Raw genomic sequence first — 16,719 nt, forward strand, 5'->3', positions numbered from 1 at the left:
GAATGATATTGATTGCAACTACAATTATACATTATGTAACACAGAAGCTGAACGTGATTTAGGAATAATGGTTCAATCGGATTTAAAATTGCACTCACAAGTTGATTCAGTAACTAGCAAAGCAAACAGAATGTTAGGTATTATAAAGAGACCATTTAAATATTTAGATGTAAACATAGTAAAAAAGCTCTTTACAACATTCATACGTCCACATCTTGAGTTTGCGGTCCAGGCATGGTCTCCATTCCTACAACAAGACATAAACAAAATTGAGATGATTCAAAAAAGAACAACCAAACTACCACCTACAATTAAAAAATTAACTTTTGAAGGTTAAATATTATGCAAATAACGACACTAGAAGAAAGTAGACTACGTGGAGATTCAACATTTTAAAAATCAACATGGCCATGATAAAATAAATTGGGTTACAAACAATTATTAAAATACATCAAATGGAGGTCCGTATTTACAACGACACAAATTAAAAATGAAAAAACCTTTTTGAAGTAGTACCTTCAGATATCACTTTTTCCAAAATCGAGTCGTAAATGCATGGAATAACTCATCATCTGAAATAGTAGAAGGTGCTTAAATAAATAGCTTCAAAAATAAGCTAGACAAATCTGAACTTTGCAGAAACTATTTGTTAATACAAAAAAAAAACTTAGCAGTTACAGTGCAATACCTACTGTTATTGCACTTAACAACTGTTAACACCAGTTGTTACAGCTATACCGAGAGCCGATGGCAGGGTTCATGGTAGTTTTAGAAATCTATTTTCCCTGAGTTTTCACTGATTATTCCCTGATTTTCACCCAATTTAAGTACTTTTTCCCTATGTTGGGGTGTTGAAAAGTATAAACTTTCCTTGTTAATGATGAAGGATATAATACTTTCGCAATTGAATCCATATTCCCCTAATATTTTTATTAGAATTTTAAAGAAATTAGATACTTCTTCATAATTAATTTATAGCAATCTGTTAAAGGTTTTTATGTAATAAAAAGTAGTTTAATAAGAAAACAAAAAGCCATTTAAGTCGAATAAATATAAAAAATATATTTAAAAAATAACAATTTGTATCTATCATATCATCTTTCTATGCAATTTATTGATAATTAAACCTTATTCTTTTTTTTTGTCTTTTATTAGAAAAATAAAATGAAGAAGTTTATTTAAAAGATATTTTGAACAAAGTAATGTGTTTTATTAGAAGAATAAAATGAAGAAGTTTTTTTAAAAGATATTTTGAATAAAGTAATGTGTTTTATTAGAAAAATAAAACGAAGAAGTTTTTTTAAAAGATATTTTGAACAAAATAATGTGTTTAATTAGAAAAATAAAGTGAAGAAGATTTTCAAACTTTTTGCGGAAATGATTTCTTCTGGTAGTTTATTCCACCATTTTGCAACTCTATTTGTCAGAAAATTTTCCCTTGGTCTGTTTCTTTATATTAGCTCAATAACTACACGTGTTTTATGTCCTCTAATGTTTGCAGCAGGACCATTTGCTGAAATAGAAATTGCTGTTTTTGGTTGTTGTTTATGGTTTTTGTTTGATACCAAAACACTTTGTCCAAATTATGAAAAATTTTATGATATTGAATTAAATCATATCTTATTCTCCTGATTTTTAAAGAAGTCAGTAGGAGTTTTTTTAACCTCTCTTCATAGGGTGGAATCAACTTAGTTGCTCGTCGAAATACTCTGGAATCAACTTAGAAATACGTTGTTGAACAATTTCTAACTTATGTATGTCATTTTTATTATAAGGGTTCCATATTGGTGATGCATATTCAAGAATAGGTCTTACAAAAGTGCAGTACAAAATCTTTATTATGTTTTTGTCTTTGTAAGTAAATGATTTGCTTAGTAGACCTAATCGACTATTAGCTTTATTTACAACCATATTTACATGTTGATTCCACTTCATAGTATTTGAAATTAACACTCCAATGTCTTTTTCATTGGTTGTTGAATGTCTTTTTCATTGGTTGTTGAATGTCTTTTTCATTGGTTGTTGAATGTCTTTTTCATTGGTTGTTGAATGTCTTTTTCATTGGTTGTTGAATGTCTTTTTCATTGGTTGTTGAATGTCTTTTTCATTGGTTGTTGAATGTCTTTTTCATTGGTTATTGAATGTCTTTTTCATTGGTTGTTGAATGTCTTTTTCATTGGTTGTTGAATGTCTTTTTCATTGGTTGTTAAATGTCTTTTTCATTGGTTGTTGAATGTCTTTTTCATTGGTTGTTGAATGTCTTTTTCATTGGTTGTTGAATGTCTTTTTCATTGGTTGTTGAATGTCTTTTTCATTGGTTGTTGAATGTCTTTTTCATTAGTTGTTGGATGTAATTTTGAATCTTTTATGCAATATTCAAAATTCTTATTATGTTTTCCAAAATGCACGATTTTACATTTTTTTATGTTGAAATTTATCATCCATTTGTCAGACCATTCAGTTGGATTATTGATATCGTCTTGCAAGCTTTTAGGTAGACTCATACCTGGTTGTTAACTACCGCAATAATTTTGTTATCATCTGCATAAAGTTTGCATTTATTATTAATTTTAGATGGTAAATCATTAATATATAACAAGAACAATAATGGACAAAGCACAGAACCCTATGGAACACCACTTAGCACCTCTAACCAATCTGATTTTGTATCACCAATTATAACGCGTTGTTTTCTATTTGATAAATATGTTTCTATCCAATTTAGCATTTATTTTTCTATCCCATAACCACATAACTTTGATATTAATCTCTTATGAGGCACTCTATCAAATGCTTTTTGAAAATCAGTATATAAAATGTCTATTGAATTGCCTATCGTTAGTTGATATGTTTTAAGATCTAAGGATTCTAATAAATTTGTTATACAATTTTTACCCTTTAAGAAACCATGTTGTTGTTTACAGAAAAGATTGTTTGATTCTAAATAATTTTTTAAGTTATCACTTATAATTTTTTCTAATACTTTGCAAGGTATGGACGTCAAAGATACTGGTCGATAATATATTGCTTGCAATTTACTTCCATTTTTAAATATGGGACTCACATTAGCCATTTTCCAGAGATCAGGAATATCACTATTTTTTAAACTTTGTTGATAGATAATTGAAAGTGGTATTGAAAAACTTCCAGAGCAGAATTTTAACACATAAGGATTTACTTCGTCATTCCCACTAGACTTGTTTATGTCTAATTTTGACAAATATGATTTCGCAAGTGCTTGATCAACAACTATTTTTCCAAACTTGCTATTTGTTTGTACTTCAAAATTACAATCATTTATATTTTCTTCTTTTATGTAGACAGAATGAAAATACTTGTTCAAAATATCAACAATACTATGTTTGTCATACATTGTTGAACCAGTATTATCATGAAGTGCTCTTATATGATTCTTTACTTTCTGCTTTTTTCTAATATATGAATATAGTAATTTTGGTTCATTTTTTATCTGATTTACCAAGTTTCGTTCGTAATTTTTAACAGAGTTATTTATTTGTTTTAGAATGTTTCTTTTCATTTTATTATATTTTTCTTTTGAGCCAGCTATAGACCAGTTCATTTTTTTATGTGTTGCCCAAGTGAAGTTTGCTATTTGACATCCAAACTTCACTTGCTTTATTTTTTAGTTTTGCAATAGGTATATAATTTTTGCATGATTGATTATAACGATATAAAAACTTATCATAACATTTGCCAATGCATTTGTTTTGAAATTTGTCAGCCCAATTTATGCTTTTTATATAAATATTAAATTTTTCATAGTTTCCTCTACGATATGCAAACTTTCTAGTTGATGAAGAGATATTATCTTTTTGATCTTTCATTTTATAAAACTATTTTAGAATATGATGTCCTTTACTACTCAAACCAAGTGGTGGCAAATGGGATAAACCAAAAATACGGTTACTATAATTTACATTTACTAAGTCAAGTATATTTGTTAATTCGTTTTCCTTTATTTGAAATGTTGCTTCAGTAACACATTGTTCGAAAAAACAGTCATTTAAACATGCTAAAAAATCTTCAGCTTGTTGACTATGCAATTCTACAATACTGTCCACTTTAAAGTGTTGTAGTTAAAGTCACCTGTTATCATTATACTAGTAAATTGTTTTTTATCTTGTGCTCTTTTAGCTGCTATAATAGAATTTATAATTTTTTATTGGTAACACTGGATGAGTCAGGGGGACGATATATGCAACCTAATAAAACTTATTCTTGACCATACTCAACCCATGTCCATATTTGCTCGATAAGATCGGATTTAAGTTCAATATTACTGGTTTCATATGATTTTATGGAACTAATAACGTATATGCAAACACCACCCCCTTTTTTACCATTCCGCCGATCGTTTCTATATATTACATAACCCTCAATATTGACATCTGATAAAGGGGTATACCATGTTTCAGTAACAGCCAAGACATTTGGCTTCTCAATATCAATTAAAGCACTTAAATCATTTTTTTTATTGTTTAAAGATGTAGAATTGGTATAGTACACTTTTAGTCTTTTGTTACTATTTAATAAATGTCTATCATTAGGATTCTCTGTTATATTGTTTAAATTTTCATAAAGTACATTTTTTGGAGATATTTGTTGATATGGTTGTGTTGTTTCATATTGCTACTTTTTAAATAGTTTTACAACGCGTTCGTTTCTAATTCCATAATAGTATTTTAGGTCTTGGTTAGCTTCATTTAATTTACCACGTTCTTCTCTAAGAGCTTTCATCTTAAATCTTTCTGCTTCTGTCATGTCTGCATTAATAAAGATATTATTAGTTTCAGGTAAATTTCGTAAGTTTTTAGCAGTTTTTAATACAGCATTTCTTTCTTCTTTGTTAGTTAAAACAACAATAACTGGAAGTGGTTTTTCGGTTTTCGTATTTAATTTAAAAACTCGCTGAATAGTAACTTTAACATTAATCTGTTTAAATAAATTTTGTAACTCTTGTTTGTCTTTTTCTTTAGCCACGCTTTCGTCATTATTTGTAGAGGTTTAAAATCCAAAAACTACTAAATTTTTTTGTCTTAGTTCTCTGTCTTGAAATTCTTTACCCACTACATTTAGTAAATCCAGTTGCACAGATGTATTTTTTTTCCTGCCTTTAACTACATCGGACCATGTATTTGATACCTCGTTTGAGTTTGATACGAGTTTTGATTGATTCTTCATATCATTTACTACAATTTTGAGGTCATTTATTTCTTTATCTTTTATTTGGAGTTCCGCTTCCAATTTCAGTACTCTACTGACTAAAGCTTCGAAGTCTTCTTTTCTTACCATTGTCAAATTTGACAAGATAAGTTAATCTTTTATTATTTAGTTATTATTAAAAAATGTTTATGTTTTGTTTTCTTTTTTTCACAAAGTCACGTCTGCCATCTTTAACGGCGCGTAAAAAAAAAAAAAAAACGTGTTTTATTAGAAAAATAAAATGAAGAAGTTTATTTAAAAGATATTTTGAACAAAGTAATGTGTTTTATTAGAAAAATAAAGTGAAGAAGTTTTTTTAAAAGATATTTTGAACAAAGTAATGTGTTTTGTTAGAAAAATAAAATGAAGAAGTTTTTTTAAAAGATATTTTTGTATTTTAACAAAATATAAACTTTATATGATAACTATTTTATATAAAGTTATTTTAGTAACTTTCTCTTTTGCTCTAAGATACCAAGTGCTAGCTCTAATTTCTTAATTGCTTCGTTTTTCTCATTTGCTTTTCATTTCATAGCATAAGCTTCAGCAATTAACCCTAGATCAATGCATTTGAGCTAAAAACCTGAGAATTGCGTACAATGATAGACCCTAATTGAGTTCGTTCCATGAAAATTTCAACTAATCGTACATACATGTTAGTGCAAACTTTTTGGAAACTTTGAATATCAGTAATTGTAATTATGTCTTTCTTTCGTAAAGAAGCTAATCTTGTCTCAGCTGCAAATCTTAGTTTGATTTGATTTCCCTTAAGAAGATTATCTTTTTTGTGAAAGTGAACTTCTGGTATAGACCAATTATCAATAACCTCATATTTCACAAACAAGCTCAGTATGGTCAGCAATAGTCTTTCTAAGTCACTATACAGGAATGGAATATTGGCTTTCAGTTTGGTGTGCCAATAAATATGGCTCTAATATGCTGGCAACAAAGCTGAAAACTTCAAACTTTGAAAAAATAAATTTTTTTAAGAATAAACTTGTCTCTAACAGCTTTTTTGACAATTAAAAAAGCTTTTCTAATTGGGTTACTTTGAAGATGGTAACTTTTCCCAAAACTCAAATAATTTGCAAATATTAGGCCACATTTCAATCTCACGATCTGCAGCAGATTTGCTTTAAACCCACCTTGTTGCAAAGAAAAGAGGGTATTTTTTTGCATTCAAGATTGCTTCACAATCTTGAAGCCTAGCCGGGCTATCATAAAGAATTTGCCAATACCTTTTCAGAGTTTCTTTAATATTTCATGTGATTGATTCAATAGCTGCTTTAAAGGCACCATGAATTACATCCAAGGAGCAACTTTCGATATTTATAAGCTGTGGCATCTCGTTGTTCTTTCTGTGTTTATTTAGATCATTGAGAACTTTCCAATTTGTAAAGGGTCCATCTATGGAAACTTGAAACATTTTAATTGAATCAAATCTTGATAATTTTTCATTGAAAAGTTTGAAGGTCAGGAGCTGTAAAATTACCAAGAAAAGCTGATGTCCAATATCGTACTTTGACTTTGTCATTGACATCCCAATATCAAACGAGTAGGTCCATCTGACATGTTTGGGTTATGCCGTTTAAACTCTCATCAAAAGATACAACGTAACAATCTAATTTTTTGATTTCTTCTTTTAAGAGTGTCTTGAAATATAGCGTTAGCCAAGGTTTACAATGTATGATACTTTTGAGGAACTCATGGTAAAATCTTCTGCTACCTTGCAGTCATGAAACATCTTTTTAAAAGTGTTGCTTAAATTTGCACATAAATAATTAGAGTAGCAGCTCATTGTAGATTTCAGTGACCATATGATCTCAGCGTTAGTTGATAAGGATTTTTTTTTTAAATTTAATATTGTCATTTTCATAATAAGTTATTTACAAAATATTTTGAGTTAAGATATGACTGGAGCATGCAGAAGACAAATGTCTTATCATCTTAGCCCCGTTGTTTCGTGTACACTATCATAAATCTATTGTAAAATTGTACAATATCAGTAAAATAATATAAATACTTTTAAATAAACATTTTACATTTTTTTATACATAAAAAAAAAATATTTTTACACACAAAAAATATATAAAAAGAAAATAAATACAAATTTAAATAAATAAGCAAAAAAATATGTTTTGCTTTTTAGCAACTGAAAGAAAAGTTAAGAATTTAAAAAAGAAGATATTAAAAATAAAATAGAATTTGGAATATGCCATTTAGTTAAGTTATTGATATTTATGATTTATAATAACAAAAATGTCGTCAAAAATATTTGGCAGCATACGATATTTTAATCTAAACATGAATAAAAGAATACTGTAAATATTTAATTGATAAACATTAAGCACTCCAAGCTTTCTAAGCAGTGGATTGGCACTGGTGTATTTATTAGCATTTAATATAAGGCGGCTTGCTTGTTTTTGTTTATTTAAGATACGCGTTAATTTTGATGGATAAGTGCTGGCCCAAGCAATATTACAATATTACAATAAGCTATGGATAAATAAAAAGTAGATAAGTTTTAAGCAGTTTTTATCCAACATATGTCTTGTCTTGTACATAATTCCAATACTCCTTGAAATTTTATTTTCTATTAAATTTATGTGGTCTTTCCAACTTATTTGTTCGTCAAGTAAAACGCCTAAGAATTTAATGTAGAATGTCCGTTGTAAGTTAGTTTTTTCTATTGAAATATTTTGGAGTTTTAGGGGAAAAGTTTCTGATTTGGAGGATTAAGAAAAAATAATATATTTGCTTTTAGTTTTGTTTAGAGATAATTTGTTGGCTTTCAACTATTCAATGAGGTTGACATGCTCACGATTCATAGTGATAAAGACTGACTCTATGTTTGAGTGGGTATAAAAAACCAGAGTGTCGTCAACAAAAAGGTTGAAGTTTAATACAACAGAAGTAAATATCGTTTATATAGATAATAAATAATAAAGGCCCTAGAATAGATCCCTGTGGAACTCTGCAAGAAATGTTATCAAATTTAGTACAGGTTTTCTAGTTTAGTACAGGATACAAATGTGTATCTTATTGACAAAACCTTTGCGATTATTAAGATAGGAAAAAAACCGTTTATAATTATTATTTTGACTCCATAGTTTCTAAGTTTGTAAAGAAGGATATTACGGTTCACAGTATCGAAGGCCTTTGAGAGGTCAATAAAAACCCCAAGAGTATATTGGTTGCTTTCAAATCCGTTTAAAATTTCTTTAACTAATTTAATTACTGCATGTTCTTTCGAGTGCCCTTTTCTAAATCCGTACTGATTATTATTAAGCAATTTATGTTTTATAAAATAATTGTATAGCCTATTATGCATTATTCTCTCTAGAATTTTAGAAAAATATGGAAGTATTGAGATAGGTCTATAATTAGATAACTTTGAAATATCACCGTCTTTAAAAGTTAGAACTACTCTTGCTAGTTTTAAAAGGTCAGGAAAAATTTCATTATTAAATGAACGATTAAAAATAATTAGTAAGGTGTTTTCAATATTATCGAAAACTTCTTTAACAACCATAGGGCTAAAGTCATCAAGACCTGAGCTTTTGTTTGGTTTTAACATATTAAAAGCAAACCGAAGTTCATCAGGAGATACTTCAAGCTCATCCATCACACAGTCCTCTTCTTTCATATATGATTTAAAATTTTTATTTCCGGGAGTTATTTTATTTGCTAGGTTTTTACCGACGTTTATAAAAAAATTATTAAAACTCTCTGCAATAACTTTTCGTTCATTAATCACTGTTCTTTCATCTTCAGTGTATACATATTTTGGTAAAGTATTACCATGATCTTGTTTATTTTTTCCTATCACCTTAATTATATCCCAAGTTTTTTTGTTATTACTATATGTAATATTGTTATTAGCTATATTAGCATCTGTGCAATTATTGAGTTGTTTCCAGTTTACTTTAAGTAAATATTTTCTAAACGCCTCAATACTAAATTCATTAATCTGTCTTTTTAATTCCCTTAGTACTTTGCTTTTTTTGCCTTTTTTAAAAAAATCCGAAATAAAAAAGATTGGAAAGTGGTCGTTTATATCGCTTTTTATGATTCCGTTTTGAATGTTGGATGTTGTAAAGTTGTTAGTAAAAATATTATCAATGAGAGATTCGGTTTAAAGAGTTACGCGAGTAGGTTTGTTTATTAAGGGAATAATGTTGTGCTGAAATAGAGTGTTTGAGAAACGTTTTACATCGCTATCAGTTTTAACATTAAGATGGTTTAGCCTATAGTCTTCCGTGATGTAAATTTGTTTGTGTTTTATTTTTTTTAAGTAGCATTTTAAGTGTTTTAAAAAAGATTTCTTAATTCCGCATGGCGGTCTATACAAAGGAGCTATTAATACGTTTTTTTTATTATTGTGGTTTAATATTTCGATAGTTAGAAATTCAAAGTCCGGGTTTTGAATACTTAAATTTCTTTTTTCTGAAAATGGATTGAGCCATGAACAAAAATGCATACACCACCACCAATGTCACCACCTCGAGTTTGGTGGATTGCCTTATAACCTGGAATTTGAAAATTATTTTTTTCATTTTTGCACCATTTTTCTATTAAGCATATTACCGTAAACTCTGAGTTTATATTTTTGAGCATTGATTTAAAACTTTCAAAGTATTCAAAATTTAAAAAGTATTCATTTTTCAAAGTATTCAAAAATTAAAACTTTCAAAGTATTTATTCATACTACGAATGTTTAAAGTTAGAGTTGAAAATAACATTTGTGACGCATTCATGAGGTTAGATACTTCCTCAATATCAAAACATTTAGAGTTGATTATGACGTCCTCAAAATAGTTTACATCTGGATCATTATTGTTATTCAAAAGAAGTATGTTTTGTTTATTAAAAATTTCTAAAAGAATTGCAATGTTTGATTTGTTAGCCATTTTCATTATTTTAATATTTAAAATTGAGATTAAAAATGATTTAAAATGATTAGATTTCTAGCTATATCATTTTGAATTATTATAAACATTTTTTAAAATAATAAGTTTGTCATACCTGTCAATTACATTTTCTCCATTTAATTTTCTTACTTTCGCTGATTCTTGCCGTCTCTTTATTTAATTAGGATGATTTAATTGAGGAATCAATAGTTGTTTGTTTTTTGGTGAAAAATGACGTATTTTTTTCTTCACATCTAAGTGGCTCAGCCCACAACTATTTTCCATTAACAAAGAAACAGCTAACAGGCTTTGCAGCTGATCGATGTTTTTTTTACCTAAAATAAGATAATTAAAATATTAAACAATTAGGTTTTAAAAATGTCTAACACTTTAATGTTATCTTTTTGTTTTATCTTTTTATCACAGTCAGTTCAACTTGCAAAACTTGAAATAGTTTTGTGAAAACAATAACAGCAACCACAAGGTTTTTTTTTTCTTTTTTTTTTTAGGTGCCCCAAGAAGACCTAACGGTCTTATCACAGAGCACTGCGGACGTGCATTTAACCAGGAAGTTCACACCTCCTTCCTTACTGTGATGCTAAAATATGTCTTAAACTCGTTTCGAACTTCGATCTCCTGCTTATAAAGCTAGCGCTCTAACCACTGCGCCACGGCCAGTTGATTACAATTTATTAAAAACTGAGATTATAATATAAATTCAAGAACTAATCAAACTATTTCTTTTTAACTTTCACTCTCACATTAAAAAAGTTTATATAAATACCTGCAGCATAACATTTAACAGCCTGAAAACCCATATTAGACAATTCAAACAATTTTTTACATCTTTTGCAATGAACTTTAGTTTTTGCATGAGTGTCAGGAACTAACCAATCTTTACAAATATGGTGTTGTAACCAATCTTCTTAAAAATAAGTCTTTTCTGAAGTCATATCTTACATTATTATATTTAATTGAATATTTATCTAAAGACATGTTTACTATATATTATAAAAGTTATAAAAACCACTGAAGCTTTCAATGAAAATAAAAATTTAAAAATTGTATATTGCAAAATAACTTCAATTTATACATAAAACTAAAAAACATTCTCTGAGTTTTCCCTGATTTTAAAGATTTTTAAAAAAAGTTCCCTGAACTTTCCAGGTATTCCCTGATTTTTTAGAATTTAAAAACCTTTCCTTGTTTTTCCAGGTTTTCCCTGAGTGCCATGAACCCTGGATGACACAGCAAGGAGGGAGGGGAGGTGGACTTTTTCAAACTTTTTCTTCAGAAGAAAAAAAAAAGGACCTTTTTTTTTCTTCTGAAGAAAAAGTTTGATATGGAAGACTTTTTTACAAATTGATGATTGTGCCCTCCCTCAACTTCGGAACCCGTGTCGGCCCTGATACCTTATTATTATTATTATTATTATTATTATTATTATTATTATTATTATTATTATTATTATTATCATTATTATTGTTATTATTTTTATCATCATTTGAAGCTATTAATAACTTCAAATGATGATAATAATAACAATAATAATAAGGTATCAGGGCGTCTGCCATTTGCGATGTCATTGCAAAGAGAACCTCTTTGCAATGACATCGCAAATGTCGGATGCTTTTTTTTAACGAATTTAAAATACTTTTTTGAAAAAGGTAAAAAAAATAAACTAATAAATCAGGAAATAGTGAAAAAATTAATTAATAGATTAGGCAAAATTTTTTATTTAGTTTCTCAAAAATAGAATCAATAAAATGAAGAAAAAATGAAATATCCAAGAAGTAGAACACGCATTTATAGCGTATAGAATTTTACTGACTATACCTGTAGCTGTAGCAAGCGCAAAAGGAGTTTTTCACGCTTGAAACTTATCAAGACATTAAGATCGTTCATGATTCAAGAAAGAATATCGTTTCTGGCAACGTTATCAATTGAAACAAACACGACAGCCAAAATCAATTTTAATAACATTATTGAGGACTTCGAAAATTTGTTTCGAATAATTGGATAAAAGAAATGGTATGAGATATTTTATCCAATCAGCTACATTCTTAAGCAGGGCAGGCTCACTTGTTTGTGTTAATGTCTCACCTGAGTGAGATCCCACCAAAAATAGGCAGAATCTCAATTATCTGGGCTAGTCTGTTGGTCATATAAACAATTTCAATTTTTATAAGTAAATAATAAACATGGCGAGACCTCATCAAGTGAGCCAGCCCAACTAACAACGCTAGCTCGACTCATTTAAACAGCCCCTAAATATATCTCACTGTAGCAAAAAAAAATTTCAACTTGATAAAAGAATAGAAAAGTGATTAAAACATCTATTACAAAGTTAAAAAAAACCACAAAAATTCACCTTCAGAATTAGTACCAATTATAAAAATGTATATCTTATACGATATACATTTAATTATACGCGTAAAGTTCGTTGATATAATACTTTACCAAAAAACGGAAAATTTTTTATAGCAAATGATAAACTGCATTACTAAGTGTCAACTGTACCAAAATTTAATTTTACTAAATCCAAAACTCAATTTACCAAAATCAAAACTTAATTTTACAAAACCCAATTTTACCTATTACATAACTAAATTTTACAAAATTAGACAAATCAACAGAATAGTTTAACCTTTCTCTAAAACATGACTAAACTATTTTCTTTATAAATTTTACGAATGATCTCTCATCAGCAATTCCTGGCTTATAGTTATTAATTTTCATTTATAACCCCGATAAAAAATAAACACATAAACTTTCGTTTAGCAGTGTAAACCCGATATTTTGAGCGCCAAAGCAAATTTGTTTTTTATTATTGTTTTTTCACCAAATATTCTGGTTTTGTCGGTTCTATGATTGCAAACTGTAATTCCATGGTAACGTTTGCGTGTTGCGTGCGTAGTTAAAGTATTTTGTAATCGGCAGCTATTGTTATTGTGTTTGTATAGTTTAATGTGTAATTGGTAATGTGTTTATACGGGTTTTAATTTGAATTGTTGTGGTTCTGTGTTTGTATATAAATTGTAGTTAGAGTTTGTAAAAGATGAGTTGAATATAGCTAGATAAGATAAAAGACAAATAGAAAAATAGTAATTTCATTGTTGTACTTTATGAAAGAATATTACACAAACTGTTATATAGAAGATTGCAAATTGCTTAAATAGAAGATAGAGGTAATGTTGCAGAATAGTGGCGTAAAACAATTTTATTTTTTCGCTTGTTGTGAGACTTGCTTAAAGTGGTGATTTTTTAATATAGACTAATATTAATTGGCTTCAGTACATATATCGACTATCTTATAGCCTGCTGCTACAAGGAAGTGCTGCTACATCGACTATCTTATAGCCTGCTGCTACAAAGAAGTGCCACTACATCGACGGAGGGTTTGGTTGGGGCAGGCAGTCTATCAAATAATAGAAAAAAAACTTTAAAAAAAAAGTCTAAAAAAGATATTAAAATATTCCGTATGTTTATATTAAAAAGTCACCACTTTGAGCAAGTCTCACAACAAGCGAAAAAATAAAATTATTTTACGCCACTATTCTGCAACATTACCGAAGATAGACATGTAATATAGAATAACTTAGCAATAACAGGTACTTTATTTTTCAAGCAATAGGTAAAAATGTATTCGATTGCACGTTTTTTTTATCCCAAATTAATCTTTATCCATAGTTTAGCTTTTTAAAATTTGAATAATAACTTTAATCATGCAAATGATTTTTTGCTCATTTTTATAAAGCTTTAAACTACTGGTTTTTTCAAGTGCTTAATTAATTATTGTAAGCGACATCTTTACTTTATATTATTATCTTTACCTGTTATGTTTATATAATTACTTGTTATATTAGCAAATGATGTTAAAAAACTTTAGCTTTGTAAGCCTCGTTTTGTGAGTTTATGAATCTTGTTTTGTCAACCATTGAACTTCTAATTGTTTTGTCAACCATCGTACTTCTAAGCTGGTTATATGGTAAAAAAAACTCAGCGATTTCCATTAAAAAAATTAATTTTTATTTTATTAGCTAAAATTTTAACCATAGATAACGTAATATGGTTTTAATAACAAAAAAAGTTAAAAATTAATTTTATTGATTATATAGGTTAAGAAATTTACGCCCTTAGCAACCGAACTTTTTATTGGTATATTTATCTAAAAATTAAATTTTACATAGTCGTTTTTATTTTTGGGTTTGTATAATTACTAAACTACTTGAAAACCAAAGTTGTAAATCTGATAATGTTGTTAGTTAAAATGAATGTATAAAATTTTTTATTAATATTGTTTTTAAACTTTGAAGCTTGATTTCTCAATTGTATTTTTTTGTCTGACTGCGAACAACAAATCATTCATATCTTTTTAACCAGATATGCAGTTAACTTCAAATTTTCAGGCTTGTTTCTTTATAGATAGAACTGTAATACTTTACTAGAACTAACTTTAAGCTTGTTTCTATTTGAATATATTTATATTTATCTTAGGATTTTTTATCGATAATATCCTTTAAAATTAAAAGTGTTGCCATTTTAAAAATTAGCTTTTCTAGTAAATGTTGTTTATTACAATATTATCTATCAGTGTTGCAAGTTTAGCTTATAATGTCATAAAAAGGCTGAGAAAATGTTGTTTTCCTTTTCATTGATTTTTTTGCATTTTATACTGAATCAGCCAAAAAAAAAAGCAAATAATTTTTTTCAAGCTTTTTTAATTTATTAAGCATTATTTAGCCTTGCTACTACTTTTACCTTGCTACTACTTTTGGTATGTAGAAAAAGTTAGAAATCAAAAAATCTTTTTTTTACCATATAACCATCTTAAAGATTAAAATTATTTTCTTTTAAAAAATGAAACTGTTTACAAATCTATGTTTTGAATGTATAATCGGTATTACACTTTCACTTTGACAAATTCAAATACAAGATGTATTTCTTTAATTTTAATTTTTAGCAAAACTTAACTGTAGAAATTCTGCCTGAAGGTACACTAAATCAAACTTAATCTATGCTACATCTCGACAAAAATACAACAACACATATATACAAACATCTCTTTTGTTATTAAGAAATGTCTAAGAAGTACGTTGATAATCAATTTAATAGAGATCATGGTAGAGTTGGAATGGAACGTGGCGAAATGGTTATTAGAAAAAATGATAATTCTCCTGACACTTCAAGCGATGCAAGTGGTGACATAAATAATTATAGTCTGAAGATATCGTGTTGCGAACTTACCCCTGTTCAAGAACCTCAAATAAAAAAAGTTGAGGAGCAGGTAACCCATATAAAAAGATGTTATTACAGTTAAAAATGCAAAAACAAACGAATAATTTTAGAATACTTTATGGTGATTATATAAAAATTCTTATCAACATTGAACATAATCTTACTGGAATTTTCTTGACATTTAAATGTAGACTTTTTTATATTTATAAACTTGATTTATCCAAATTTATGCAGAAAATTGTAACGAACACAGAACTTTTTTTGTTGAATTAATAAATAAACTTTTTTTTTGTTAAAAAGTTATCATACATATCAAAGTTTAAATTGGTTCAGATAATTTCTAGATCTTTTAAAGTTTGATATTTTTATAATTTAGATTAACTTTTTACTATTTCATTTTTTACTTTTTTTTTTAATTTCGTTTTCAATAAAGAACTTAATAGTCTTATTTTTTTGTTTATAATGTTTTAAAGTATAAATCTTTTAAACGTTTATTATTTGGTGTCCAAACTTCTTTAAAAAAGTTAAACTTACTAATAACACTATGAAACACACTTTTTGTCATAATGTTTTAAGTGTAATATTTCAAATGCCAACTTCTAATGACTGCGGAAAGACAAACATTAGGCACAAACTTTGGTTTTATAATCACAACACAAGTAAAAATTCGTTTTTGAGATAGAACGAGAAAAACTTATTATTATTAACTTATTGTTTATGCAGTCTAGTTTAAAAAAAAACGCATATATTGAAAACGGTAAAAAATCTACGGAATAAGTGGATCTTTAAAGTTGTAAGTGTACTTGAGGTATCTTTCTCAAAGTAGCCCCCGAATTAAGTTTACCATTATTATTTTTATTATACTGTCTTTGATAAAGGCGTTAAAAGTCCAATATATCTTTCTGAAAGCGTTTGTCTTGCTACTATGACTAAGCTCTATCTCCTTGTGAATATAATAGAGAGAAACCTTTTGAGTATTGGAGAAAAAAATTATTGAGATAAGCGTTTAGGATTTGGACCTTAGATGACATTTCACATACCATTTTAATGTAATTCTTTTAAGACTCATAACTAACTACACATAGCTTTCATTTTGTGATTACCCAGGAAGCTATGACCAATTGCAACAAAACTGCTCTTAGCCAATCTCTTTTTTCTATTCATGTAAAAAGATCTTGGATGTATTTGAAAGGTGCTGACTTTTTGTCTAAAGCAACGACTAGTAGTTCGATGAGGCATAACTTAATGTGAAGACGTTTTTTAAGTTTTTTCCTCATCAAAAACAAAAACGCTAATATAAATCCTTGGAAAACAAAGATTATTCTAAAATTTTCCAAAAAACAACAAA

General features: G+C 27.9%; 1 long non-coding RNA gene across 1 annotated transcript; it reads left to right on the top strand.

Moving 5' to 3' along the window:
* Positions 1–13,140: 13,140 nt before the first annotated feature.
* LOC136084349 (uncharacterized) lies at positions 13,141–15,760 on the top strand. Its single transcript, XR_010640505.1, has 2 exons — positions 13,141–13,744; positions 15,097–15,760. It is a non-coding gene; the product is annotated as an uncharacterized LOC136084349 (long non-coding RNA).
* Positions 15,761–16,719: the final 959 nt, after the last annotated feature.

Source organism: Hydra vulgaris, chromosome 08 (genome assembly GCF_038396675.1).
Source record: "Hydra vulgaris chromosome 08, alternate assembly HydraT2T_AEP".
In the NCBI taxonomy this organism is placed as follows: Eukaryota; Metazoa; Cnidaria; class Hydrozoa; order Anthoathecata; family Hydridae; genus Hydra; species Hydra vulgaris.